General features: G+C 42.9%; 1 long non-coding RNA gene across 2 annotated transcripts; it reads left to right on the forward strand.

Moving 5' to 3' along the window:
• The first annotated feature begins 8,892 nt into the window (after window positions 1–8,892).
• LOC139835260 (uncharacterized) lies at window positions 8,893–10,311 on the forward strand. Of its 2 annotated transcripts, XR_011751045.1 has the most exons (3): window positions 8,919–9,299; window positions 9,392–9,689; window positions 9,806–10,311. It is a non-coding gene; the product is annotated as an uncharacterized lncRNA (long non-coding RNA). The 2 variants fall into 2 exon arrangements; XR_011751044.1 differs by having other exon boundaries at window positions 8,893–9,299; window positions 9,392–10,311.
• The last annotated feature ends 2,012 nt before the right edge of the window (window positions 10,312–12,323 follow it).

Raw genomic sequence — 12,323 nt, forward strand, 5'->3', positions numbered from 1 at the left:
TCTCCGGCGCGGCGCTTCTTGCAGTGGTGGTCTGAGAGGGAGAGAAAAGAAAGGATGATGTGATGTATGGTTCATAGCGTGGATAACTAGCGATCAGCCGATAAGTGAGTGCATTCACGTGGTGGTTGCCAGGGGAGGAGCGGAAGAGATGCTAGTTTGTTTGTTTGCCCCGCGCCGTTTGGCTCCGTTTGTGAGACACGTATCTTAAAGCAAATCCAATGCTAATGGCTGCGTGCTCACGTATACACCCGGTTACCAAATCCACTCTCTAACCTTGATCATACTATTTGTAAAGCATATGTAGTGAATGCAGCGATCAAAACAATGTATATGACATGAGTAAACAAGTGAATCATATAGCAAAGACTTTTCATGAATAGTACTTCAAGACAAGCATCAATAAGTCTTGCATAAGAGTTAACTCATAAAGCAATAATTCAAAGTAAAGGCATTGAAGCAACACAAAGGAAGATTAAGTTTCAGCGGTTGCTTTCAACTTGTAACATGTATATCTCATGGATATTGTCAACATAGAGTAATTTAATAAGTGCAATATGCAAGTATGTAGGAATCAATGCACAGTTCACAAGTGTTTGCTTCTTGAGGTGGAGAGAAATAGGTGAACTGACTCAACAATGAAAGTAAAAGAATGGTCCTCCATAGAGGAAAAGCATCGATTGCTATATTTGTGCTAGGGCTTTGATTTTGAAAACATGAAACAATTTTGTCAACGGTAGTAATAAAGCATATGTATCATGTAAATTATATCTTACAAGTTGCAAGCCTCATGCATAGTATACTAATAGTGCCCGCACCTTGTCCTAATTAGCTTGGACTACCGGATCATCGCAATATACATGTTTTAACCAAGTGTCACAATGGGGTACCTCTATGCCGCCTGTACAAAGGTCTAAGGAGAAAGCTCGCATTGGATTTCTCGCTATTGATTATTCTCAACTTAGACATCCATACCGGGACAACATAGACAACAGATAATGGACTCCTCTTTTATGCATAAGCATGTAACAACGATTAATAATTTTCTCATATGAGATTGAGGATATATGTCCAAAACTGAAACTTCCACCATGGATCATGGCTTTAGTTAGCGGCCCAATGTTCTTCTCTAACAATATGCATGCTTAACCATAAGGTGGTAGATCTCTCTTACTTCAGACAAGACGAACATGCATAGCAACTCACATGAAATTCAACAAAGAGTAGTTGATGGCGTCCCCAGTGAACATGGTTATCGCACAACAAGCAACTTAATAAGAGATAAAGTGCATAATTACATATTCAATACCACAATAGTTTTTAAGCTATTTGTCCCATGAGCTATATATTGCAAAGGTGAATGATGGAATTTTAAAGGTAGCACTCAAGCAATTTACTTTGGAATGGCGGAGAAATACCATGTAGTAGGTAGGTATGGTGGACACAAATGGCATAGTGGTTGGCTCAAGTATTTGGATGCATGAGAAGTATTCCCTCTCGATACAAGGCTTAGGCTGGCAAGGTTGTTTGAAACAAACACAAGGATGAACCGGTGCAGCAAAACTCACATAAAAGACATATTGAAAACATTATAAGACTCTACACCGTCTTCCTTGTTGTTCAAACTCAATACTAGAAATTATCTAGACCTTAGAGAGACCAAAAATGCAAACCAAATTTTAGCATGCTCTATGTATTTCTTCATTAATGGGTGCAAAGCATATGATGCAAGAGCTTAAACATGAGCACAACAATTGCCAAGTATCACATTACCCAAGACATTTATAGCAATTACTACATGTATCATTTTCCAATTCCAACCATATAACAATTTAACGAAGGAGAAACTTCGCCATGAATACTATGAGTAGAAACTAAGGACATACTTGTCCATATGCTACAGCGGAGCGTGTCTCTCTCCCACAAAGTGAATGCTAGGATCCATTTTATTCAAACAAAACAAAAACAAAAACAAACCGACGCTCCAAGCAAAGCACATAAGATGTGATGGAATAAAAATATAGTTTCAGGGGAGGAACCTGATAATGTTGTCGATGAAGAAGGGGATGCCTTGGGCATCCCCAAGCTTAGATGCTTGAGTCTTCTTGATATATGTAGGGGTGAACCACCGGGGCATCCCCAAGCTTAGAGCTTTCACTCTTCTTGATCATAGTATATCATCCTCCTCTCTTGACCCTTGAAAACTTCCTTCACACTAAACTTCTCATAAACTTCATTAGAGGGGTTAGTACATAATCAAAAACTCACATGTTCAGAGGTGAAACAATCATTCTTAACACTTCTGGACATTTCCCAAAGCTACTGGAGTTTAATGGAACAAAAAAATCCATCCCACATAGCAAAAGAGGCAATGCGAAATAAAAGGCAGAATCTGTCAAAACAGAACAGTCCGTAAAGACGAATTTTAAATAAATACTTCCATTGCTCAGATCAGAAAACTCAAAACTAATGAAAGTTGCGTACATATCTGAGGAACACGCACGTAAATTGGCATATTTTTATGATTTTTCTACAGAGAAAACAGCCCAGATTCGTGACAGATTGAAATCTGTTTCTGCGCAGAAATCCAAATCTAGTATCAACCTTCGATTAGAGGCTTCACTTGGCACAACAAAACACAAAACTAAGATAAGGAGAGGTTGCTACAGTAGTAAACAACTTCCAAGACACAAATATAAAATAAAGTACTGTAGCAAAATAACACATGGGTTATCTCCCAAGAAGTTCTTTCTTTTTAGCCATTAAGATGGGCTCAGCAGTTTTAATGATGCACTCGCAAGAAATAGTATTTGAAGCAAAAAGAGAGCATCAAGAGGCAAATTCAAAACACATTTAAGTCTAACATGCTTCCTATGAAAAGGAATCTTGTAAATAAACGAGTTCAAGAAGCATAATGCAACAAGCATAGAAAGATAAAACAAGTGTAGCTTAAAAAATTTCAGCACATAAAGAGGTGTTTTAGTAACATGAAAATTTCTACAACCATATTTTCCTCTCTCATAATAACTTTCAGTAGCAACATGAGCAAACTCAACAATATAACTATCACATAAAGCATTCTTATCACGAGTCTCATGCATAAAATTATTACTCTCCACATAAGCATAATCAATTTTATTCGTAATAGCGGGAGCAAATTCAACAAAGTAGCTATCATTATTATTCTCATCAAGTGTAGGAGGCATAGTATAATCACAACAAAATTTACTCTCCATAGTAGGTGGCACCAAAAGACCACTATCATTATAATCATCATATATGGGAGGCAAAGTATCATCAAAGAAAATTTTCTCCTCAATGCTTGGGGGACTAAAAATATCATGCTCATCAAAACCAGCTTCCCCAAGCTTAGAATTTTCCATATCATTAGCAACAATGGTGTTCAAAGTGTTCATACTAACTTGTTCCATGGGTTTTTTAATTTTCGGATCAAACCATCCATGTCTTAAATCAGGAAATAGAGTAAAAAGCTCATTGTTGTCCATTATGCCTTACTAGTGTAAACAAGAAACAAAAAGATGCAATTGCAGGATCTAAAGGAAATAGCTTTGAGTACTTACGACGGCGGAAAATAGCTTAGTAGCCGAGGTCCGGAGTGTGAGTACCTTTTACCTTTCCTCCCCGGCAACGGCGCCAGAAAATAGCTTGATGTCTACTTCCCCCTCCTTTTCCTGTAGACAGTGTTGGGCCTCCAAGAGCAGAGGTTTGTAGAACAGCAGTAAGTTTTCCCTTAAGTGGATCACCCAAGGTTTATCGAACTCGGGGAGGAAGAGGTCAAAGATATCCCTCTCATGCAACCCTGCAACCACAAAGCAAGAAGTCTCTTGTGTCCCCAACACACCTAATAGGTGCACTAGTTCGGCGAAGAGATAGTGAAATACAGGTGGTATGAATATATATGAGCAGTAGCAACGGTGCTAGAAAATAGCTTGCTGGCGTGTAGTTGATGGTGGTAGTATTGCAGCAGTAGTAACGCAGTAAAACAGTAAACAAGCAGTGATTTCAGTATTTAGGAACAAGGCCTAGGGATTACACTTTCACTAGTGGACACTCTTGATGACGCGTAAAGCACACGCTCGTTGGGAACCCCAAGTGGAAGGTGTGATGCGTACAGCAGCAAGTTTCCCTCAGTAAGAAACCAAGGTTTATCGAACCAGTAGGAGTCAAGAAGCACGTTGAAGGTTGATGGCGGCGGGATGTAGTGCGGCGCAACACCAGGGATTCCGGCGCCAACGTGGAACCTGCACAACACATCCAAAGTACTTTGCCCCAACGAAACAGTGAGGTTGTCAATCTCACCGGCTTGCTGTAACAAAGGATTAACCGTATTGTGTGGAAGATGATTGTTTGCAGAAAACAGTAGAACAAGTATTGCAGTAGATTGTATTTCAGTAAAGAGAATTGGACCGGGGTCCACAGTTCACTAGAGGTGTCTCTCCCATAAGATAAACAGCATGTTGGGTGAACAAATTACAGTTGGGCAATTGACAAATAAAGAGAGCATGACCATGCACATACATATCATGATGAGTATAGTGAGATTTAATTGGGCATTACGACAAAGTACATAGACCGCCATCCAACTGCATCTATGCCTAAAAAGTCCACCTTCAGGTTATCATCCGAACCCCCTCCAGTATTAAGTTGCTAACAACAGACAATTGCATTAAGTATTGCGCGTAATGTAACTAGTGACTACATCCTTGAACATAGCACTAATGTTTTATCCCTAGTGGCAACAGCACATCCATAACCTTAGAGGTTCTTGTCACCCCTCCAGATTCACGGAGACATGAACCCACTATCGAGCATAAATACTCCCTCTTGGAGTTACTAGCATCAACTTGGCCAGAGCATCTACTAATAACGGAGAGCATGCAAGATCATAAACAACACATAGATATAACTTTGATAATCAACATAACAAGTATTCTCTATTCATCGGATCCCAACAAACGCAACATATAGAATTACAGATAGATGATCTTGATCATGTTAGGCAGCTCACAAGATCCGACAATGATAGCACAATGGGGAGAAGACAACCATCTAGCTACTGCTATGGACCCATAGTCCAGGGGTAGACTACTCACACATCACACCGGAGGCGACCATGGCGGCGTAGAGTCCTCCGGGAGATGATTCCCCTCTCCGGCAGGGTGCCGAAGGCGATCTCCTGGATCCCCCGAGATGGGATCGGCGTTGGGGGCGTCTCTGGAAGGTTTTCCTTATGGTGGCTCTGGGTAGGGGGGGTTTCGTCACGGAGGCTTTAATTCGGCGGATGGGCAAGTCTGGTGGGGGCACAGGGGCCCCAGATGACAGGGCGGCACGGCCAAGGGGGGGGGGGCCGGGTTTGGGCACCCTGTGGCCCCACTTCGTTTCGTCTTCGGACTTCTGGAAGCTTCGTGGAAAAATAGGCCCCTGGGCGTTGATTTCGTCCAATTCCGAAAATATTTCCTTACTAGGATTTCTGAAACCAAAAACAGCAGAAAACAGCCACTGGCACTTCGGCATCTTGTTAATAGGTTAGTTCCAGAAAATGCACGAATATGACATAAAGTGTGCATAAAACATGTAGATAACATCAATAATGTGGCATGGAACATAAGAAATTATCGATACGTTGGAGACGTATCAGCATCCCCAAGCTTAGTTCTGCTCGTCCCGAAGCGGAGTAAAACGATAACACAGATAATTTCTGGAGTGACATGCCATCATAATCTTGATCATACTATTTGTAAAGCATATGTAGTGAATGCAGCGATCAAAACAATGTATATGACATGAGTAAACAAGTGAATCATAAAGCAAAGACTTTTCATGAATAGCACTTCAAGACAAGCATCAATAAGTCTTACATAAGAGTTAACTCATAAAGCAATAATTCAAAGTAAAGGTACTGAAGCAACACAAAAGAAGATTAAGTTTCAGCGGTTGCTTTCAACTTGTAACATGTATATCTCATGGATATTGTCAACATAGAGTAATATAATAAGTGCAATAAGCAAGTATGTAGGAATCAATGCACAGTTCACACAAGTGTTTGCTTCTTGAGGTGGAGAGAAATAGGTGAACTGACTCAACATTGAAAGTAAAAGAATGGTCCTCCATAGAGGAAAAGCATCGATTGCTATATTTGTGCTAGAGCTTTGATTTTGAAAACATGAAACAATTTTGTCAACGGTAGTAATAGAGCATATGTATCATGTAAATTATATCTTACAAGTTGCGAGCCTCATGCATAGTATACTAATAGTGCCCGCACCTTGTCCTAATTAGCTTGGACTACCGGATCATCACAATGCACATGTTTTTACCAAGTGTCACAAAGGGGTACCTCTATGCCGCCTGTACAAATGTCTAAGGAGAAAGCTCGCATTGGATTTCTCGCTATTGATTATTCTTCAACTTAGACATCCATACCGGGACAACATAGACAACAGATAATGGACTCCTCTTTTATGCATAAGCATGTAACAACAATTAATAATTTTCTCATTTGAGATTTGAGGATATATGTCCAAAACTGAAACTTCCACCATGGATCATGGCTTTAGTTAGCGGCCCAATGTTCTTCTCTAACAATATGCATGCTTAATCATAAAGTGGTAGATCGCTCTTACTTCAGACAAGACGAACATGCATAGCAACTCACATGAAATTCAACAATGAATAGTTGATGGCGTCCCCAGTAAACATGGTTATCGCACAACAAGCAACTTAATAAGAGATAAAGTGCATAATTACATATTCAATACCACAATAGTTTTTAAGCTATTTGTCCCATGAGCTATATATTGCAAAGGTGAATGATGGAATTTTAAAGGTAGCACTCAAGCAATTTACTTTGGAATGGCGGAAAATACCATGTAGTAGGTAGGTATGGTGGACACAAATGGCATAGTGGTTGGCTCAAGTATTTTGGATGCATGAGAAGTATTCCCTCTCGATACAAGGTTTAGGCTAGCAAGGCTTATTTGAAACAAACACAAGGATGAACCGGTGCAGCAAAACTCACATAAAAGACATATTGAAAACATTATAAGACTCTACACCGTCTTCCTTGTTGTTCAAACTCAATACTAGAAATTATCTAGACCTTAGAGAAACCAAATAAGCAAACCAAATTTTAGCATGCTCTATGTATTTCTTCATTAATGGGTGCAAAGCATATGATGCAAGAGCTTAATCATGAGCACAACAATTGCCAAGTATCACATTACCCAAGACATTAATAGCAATTACTACATGTATCATTTTCAAATTCCAACCATATAACAATTTAACGAAGGAGAAACTTCGCCATGAATACTATGAGTAGAAACCAAGGACATGCTTGTCCATATGCTACAGCGGAGCGTGTCTCTCTCCCATAAAGTGAATGCTAGGATCCATTTTATTCAAACAAAACAAAAACAAAAACAAACCGACGCTCCAAGAAAAAGCACATAAGATGCGATGGAATAAAAATATAGTTTCAGGGGAGGAACCTGATAATGTTGTCGATGAAGAAGGGGATGCCTTGGGCATCCCCAAGCTTAGACGCTTGAGTCTTCTTGATATATGCAGGGGTGAACCACCGGGGCATCCCCAAGCTTAGAGCTTTCACTCTCCTTGATCATGTTGCATCATACTCCTCTCTTGATCCTTGAAAACTTCCTCCACACCAAACTTAGAACAACTCATTAGAGGGTTAGTGCACAATAAAAATTAACATATTCAGAGGTGACACAATCATTCTTAACACTTCTGGACATTGCATAATGCTACTGGACATTAGTGGATCAAAGAAATTCATCCAACATAGCAAAAGAGGCAATGCGAAATAAAAGGCAGAATCTGTCAAAACAGAACAGTTCGTATTGACGAATTTTAAAATGGCACCAGACTTGCTCAAATGAAAATGCTCAAATTGAATGAAAGTTGCGTACATATCTGAGGATCATGCACGTAAATTGGCTTAATTTTCTGAGTTACCTACAGGGAGATGGACCCAGATTCGTGACAGCAAAGAAATCTGGAACTGCGCAGTAATCCAAATCTAGTACTTACTTTTCTATCAACGGCTTAACTTGGCACAACAAAACACAAAACTAAGATAAGGAGAGGTTGCTACAGTAGTAAACAACTTCCAAGACACAAAATAAAAACAAAATACTGTAGGTAAAAACATGGGTTGTCTCCCATAAGCGCTTTTCTTTAACGCCTTTCAGCTAGGCGCAGAAAGTGTGTATCAAGTATTATCAAGAGACGAAGTGTCAACATCATAATTTGTTCTCATAATAGAATCAAAAGGTACCTTCATTCTCTTTCTAGGGAAGTGTTCCATACCTTTCTTGAGAGGAAATTGATATTTTATATTACCTTCCTTCATATCAATAATAGCACCAACAGTTCGAAGAAAAGGTCTTCCCAATATAATGGGACAAGATGCATTGCATTCAATATCCAAGACAACAAAATCAACGGGGACAAGGTTATTGTTAACGGTAATGGAAACATTATCAACTTTCCCCAAAGGTTTCTTTGTAGAATGATCAGCAAGATTAACATCCAAATAACAATTTTTCAGCGGTGGCAAGTCAAGCATATTATAAATTTTCTTAGGCATAACAGAAATACTTACACCAAGATCACATAAAGCATTACAATCAAAATCTTTAACCTTCATCTTAATGATGGGCTCCCAACCATCCTCTAGCTTTTTAGGAATAGAGGCTTTGCGCTCTTGTTTCTCTTCTCTAGCTTTAATGAGAGCATTTGTAATATGATGTGTAAAGGCCAAATTTATAGCACTAGCATTAGGACTTTTAGCAAGTTTTTGCAAGAACTTTATAACTTCAGAGATGTGGCAAGAGTGCGGATTTTGTACACCCAAGCATGGGTGTGGGTGTACTCTTTGCCATTCGTTTCAACCTGGAGATTCGTGCAAAGTCTTGCCGGATTGAACATTTTCCTCCTCATCTCTAATTTTTCTGTCACATCCTCGTTCCTTTCACTGCGCTGACACGGTCCCCTGACTGTTCATGTCGGGGACATGGTGAGAGGCTGCCCCTCGCTGTATCCAGAAATTAAGCAGGGGCCCTGTCCTCCATCCCTCACCTCCCTTTCCTGTATCCTCGTGCTGTGGCCGCGCGGCAAAGATCGGTGATATTCCCCCGGCCATCTTCCTCGTGCTGCTCCGTCGTGCACACGTCGCCGTGGTACCACCAGGAAGCTACACGGCGCTGCCGGAGGAGCCCTGTCCTAGAGCCCTCTCCACCGTGCCCCGCGGCGCGCAGGTACAACACGCCGTCGCCGGAATCAGATTTCTTCTCTTCTCCCTTCACTTGAGTTTGATTCTGTACTTACGGCGAAGAGTCGCTGCGTGCAGGCAATGGTCGCCGGCTGAACTCCCAAGCAGACATTTTCGCAGTGTTTGGAAGGGGCCGAATCGGCATGTTTCTTCTCCCCTGTAACAGAGTACACCGGTTCGCTCGTACCTCGTCCCGGCGCTTCGCAAGGCGGTGACTCCAGCGCCTCCGCCCACGAAGGCACCAGCGAGGCAGCGACAGGCGCTGTAGGCCTTCGCATCGACGAAGGGGTCGGGGAAGAAGGGTGGAGCTACGAAGACGGCGGCCGGGCAGATTTGAGCTGCGGCATGGACTAGCGCCTGGCTTTTCACCGCGCGAGTTCTCTTCCGTTGCTTGCATTCAATCAGATTTGGGTTCCCTCAGTTTTGTGATTCGGTCTTGTTTTCGGTTGCCTTCTCTTTAATTCGCCCCATTTTCTTTCTACCTCGCCGCAGGAGCAATACATGCCTGCTCGACGTCGACGGCCGCACGTACACGTACCTGGCCTTCACGTCGCCGGCCGAGATGCTTGCCGTCGACGACTACACGCACGCGGATGGACTTCACGTCAGCTGCCGAGCTGCTGGCCGTCGTCGGCCACACGCACGCGCACCTGGACTTCACGTCAGCTGCCGAGCTGCTGGCCGTCGTCGGCCACACGCACGCGCACCTGGACTTCACGTCAGCGACGAGGTTGCTCACTGCTGGTGGACGCACGCACGCGCACCTGAACTTCTCGTCGCCGGCCAATGTCATCTTTGTGCCCTGTTGTGTCATAGTTCCTGGTTCATTACTACGCTGGCTGCAGGCTGCCTATGCGATTGCAGCTCTAATGTATAATGTATGTAGTGTAGTCATCAGAAATGTAAGAGACTTGAGCAGTTAGCAGCAAATGTATCTAAATTTTGTAGCTCTGATGTAAGTATCTAGTATACAATCATGAAAAAACCAGCTGCATGAATACTATGTGTTGGCTAGATTGGCATTTTCGCCCGCTCCTATGCGTTTAAGTGGGATTACGCCATGGATTCCTGTTGTGATTCAGCAAATCTGTAACAGTCTGGGGCTCTCCCGGCACCCGGCCTCGAGCATCTCATGGTGATGTGGTCCATGGCGCCGACGTACCGCTCAACCTGCTCCCGCGTGGCATGTGCTCCGCATGGTCCAGAGCGGACCTGCACGTCCATCCTCCCGGCGGGCGCCGGCCCGGCCGCCGCAGCACGACGACAGGCTGTTGGTGAAGTTAAGAAGACAGGATAACTTCACCTCCCCCGGTGGCTGTCGGCGCCCTATGATGTTGCCGCAGCCGTCGTCGGAGGCCGGTCGTCATGGTCGCGCACCTGAAGCCGTCTCCAAAGATCGAGTTGCCCGAGATGCTGCGCTACATTAGCGCCTACGATGTCACCTACTTGCCGCTGCCTCCGCCGATCTTGGTCGCCATGGTAGTGCACCCGAGGCAGCTACCGCAGGTGGAGATCGGGTACGGGCTGACGGAGAGCACGGCCATCCGCGCGTCCACGGACGTCGGCACGAGATGGCCGGGCTGCTGTCACCCAGCACCGAGGCCAAGATCATCGACCCGGACATCTTTCGATGCGCGCTTGCCGCAGACGGTGCGTTGGCGCCGCCGCCATCCTCCTGGACGCCACGCTCGGCGGCTCGAGGTGTGCCCGTGGAGGACGAGCCGCATCCGGCCGCCGCCGGTGCTGCATCACTGCTGCACATAGTAGACTGAGACATGGTGCAGCAAATGGAGGCGCGCAAGGAAGGGGTGGACGAGAGAATGTCACGCGCAGAAGGTGGAAAGAGAGGATGGTGGACGAGACAGGTGAGAGAGGAGACGCAGCAGTCCGGCGGACAGCAGCGTACAGTGCGCCCTGCATCCGGGATTCCTGGTGCCATGTCGGGAGGCTTTTTTTGCTTCTGTTTGGGACCCACGAGCTATGCGAAATTGAAGAAAATAATGTAAGATGATTTCTCTCACCTAGCATTTTATCCGAATCTCCAAGCATCTAACGGCTGTGGAAGCACCCACACCCATGCTTGGGTGTACAAATGTATTTTCGATGTGGCAATCATCAAAATTCAAACCATTATAATCTAAAGTAATGGGATCATCATCCCCAATGTTGGAAAAAATTTCAGCAGCTTTATCACAGGCAGTTTCAACAGTTTTAGCAGTTTCAGGCAGTTTTTCGCGCTTTGCATTAGAAGTGAAAACATTGCTAACACCAATTCTTTTATTATTATTAGTAGGAGGTGCAGCAACATGTGTAGCATTAGCATTACTAGTGGTGGTAATAGTCCAAACTTTAGCTACATTCTTCTCTTTAGCTAGTTTTTCATTTTCTTCTCTATCCCACCTAGCACGCAGTTCAACCATTAATATTATATTCTCATTAATTCTAACTTGAATGGCATTTGCTGTAGTAACAATTTTATTATGATGATTCTCATTAGGCAAAACTTTTGATTTCAAAAGATCAACATCAGCAGCAAGACTATCGACTTTAGAAGCAAGTATATCAATTTTCCCAAGCTTTTCTTCAACAGATTTGTTAAAAGCAGTTTGTGTACTAATAAATTCTTTAAGCATGGCTTCAAGTCCAGGGGGTGAACTCATATTATTGTTGTAAGAATTCCCATAAGAATTACCATAGCCGTTGCCATTATTATAAGGATATGGCCTATAGTTGTTACTAGAATTGTTCCGGTAAGCATTGTTGTTGAAATTATTATTTTTAATGAAGTTTACATCAACATGTTCTTCTTGTGCAACCAATGAAGCTAATGGAACATTATTAGGATCAATATTAGTCCTATCATTCACAAGCATAGACATAATAGCATCAATCTTATCACTCAAGGAAGAGGTTTCTTCGACAGAATTTACCTTCTTACCTTGTGGAGCTCTTTCCGTGTGCCATTCAGAGTAATTGATCATCATATTATCAAGAAGCTTTGTTGCTTCAC

This window comes from Lolium perenne, chromosome 2, assembly GCF_019359855.2.
Source record: "Lolium perenne isolate Kyuss_39 chromosome 2, Kyuss_2.0, whole genome shotgun sequence".
In the NCBI taxonomy this organism is placed as follows: domain Eukaryota; kingdom Viridiplantae; phylum Streptophyta; class Magnoliopsida; order Poales; family Poaceae; genus Lolium; species Lolium perenne.